The sequence below is a fragment of the Tiliqua scincoides genome, chromosome 4 (genome assembly GCF_035046505.1).
Source record: "Tiliqua scincoides isolate rTilSci1 chromosome 4, rTilSci1.hap2, whole genome shotgun sequence".
In the NCBI taxonomy this organism is placed as follows: Eukaryota; Metazoa; Chordata; class Lepidosauria; order Squamata; family Scincidae; genus Tiliqua; species Tiliqua scincoides.
Genome location: NC_089824.1, coordinates 120532423 through 120534353, shown reverse-complemented (window position 1 = coordinate 120534353; position 1931 = coordinate 120532423). Strand labels below are relative to the sequence as shown.

Here is a 1931-nt window from a genome sequence, read left to right as displayed (position 1 = left end):
AGGAGTTCATTGGTTTGTCTACCACTGATTCCACTTAGAGTAAGTGTTTTCGAGATTGCCACTTGAAGAAGGCAGGCTGACCTTTAAGACAACAGGGATTCATGCAAAATTGCACATGAAGTGAGAGTATATCCTCCTACTCAAGTGACTGTAATGCACTGAGCATTCAAGAAGCAGATTTTCTTCATGAATAAATATACCAAGCGACACAAAACGTTGGCTTGCACATACTCAGGAGTATCACTTGCTACATTCACTACAGCACATCCCACTGCCAAAGAGAAAAGTTGCTTTTAATACTGAACTGTTCTTCAGCTGTCAAGCTTGTTCTTCTTAGCAGTGACAAACCACAGCAAATGTGTGCAGATGACTCTTCTCCGATCCTACCTGATGTTTCTATCAGGAAAACACACATATTCACACACAGTGGCTCCATTCATTAATGGCCCAGTGCTTTTGAAAGGCAGCACCAACAGAGCACATGCCGTGCTGGGTGTGGCAAAAGCGCCATAAAGCACTTTGTGGCATTGCATGGAGCCTATAGCAAGCTAAATATTGTGTATTTTGTGTTTGTGTATATTTTGTGTGTGTGTGTAAGGGGGGGAGGGTATTACAAAGTTCTACTGAAAGCCAATCTCAAGGCTAATTTCAAGGTTCCTCAAACATTTCATCCAAGCAGGAATTCAAAAGCTGCAAAAACCATTTTGATAAGACCAACAACCTTTCTTAGGGAAGGTGATACACCTGCACAGAACGTAACTTCCTAAGAGACTGTACACTATCAAGAGATGAGATGCAAGACTGACAACTGCAAGAAGTCACCATTCAGCATTTGTGAATGGTGGTCCACAAGAAGAAAGAAGAGACAGTGGGGCTTGTTGAAGAATTTCAGGATGGGCTGTCAGGAGTTAGCTGTCATGCAAAAATTAATCTTATGACTGTTAAGTGTGTGTGGATGACTTGGCTTTGTTCCTAAGGCAAGAGAAGTTCTGTGATGCCATTATTTCACTCTTCATTACACTGGGAACATTGTTCACACTTTAGCAAACCTCTCTTTTATGAGAGCTGAAAAGATTTCTCCCCTGAGTTTGCCTCTCAGTCTCCAGAGGCAGAAAGTTTAAAAAGAGGGAAGGTCGTCTTCTTCAGTGAATGTGATAAAAATAACATTCTACAGGCTTCACTAAACCCACAGAAGGAAAAGGATGTTTGACATTAAGGCTGCAGTCTTGTACATGTTTACTTAGGAGTAAGTCCCATTCTTCTTAATGAGTAGACATGTATAATATTGTGCTATAATACATTTAATTCTTAAGGAACTGCTGAGCAAGAAATATAACTATCTTAATTTTACTTAACTAGGAAAAATAAAAAATTTAAAGATTGACGTACAAATTGTATTTCTTTATCCAACCAAGATCCATGTTGTTCAACAATTCATTTGCCAAAGTAATCAGTCATATCCTCTGGGAAACTCATATGAAGAGCTGTCTAAATTTTGAGCAGTTCCTTCATAATGTATGCTGCCAATGAAATCATATTTTGATGCAATGTTGTAGTTCACATCTAAGAGCCTATATTATTGTTGGTTTTGCCCTGCACATGCCTGATCTCATCTGATATCGGAAGCTAAGCAGGGTCAGGCCTGGTTAGTACTTGGATGGGAGACCGCTTGGGAATACCGGGTGCTGTAGGCTTATACCATAGTCTTTTGAGACTGAAGGTTGCCAACCATTTGCCCTGGGTTGGCCTTTGTGTAAAGGAGAGGAGAGTGGTGTACTCGAGCATTGGATCCCCTGTAACCCATCTCTCCTCCATATTTTATCTTCCACTCCATCCCCTTCTTCCTTTTCTAATTCAGGTAGTTAGAGGAGGGGGAGTTGTAAGTGTATGGACAGATGGAGCCAGGTACTACCCACCAATATGCTGACTGA

General features: G+C 40.9%; 1 pseudogene; it reads left to right on the top strand.

Annotated features, from left to right (window-relative positions):
• Positions 1-1574: 1574 nt before the first annotated feature.
• Positions 1575-1694, top strand: LOC136650140 (5S ribosomal RNA; annotated as a pseudogene).
• The last annotated feature ends 237 nt before the right edge of the window (positions 1695-1931 follow it).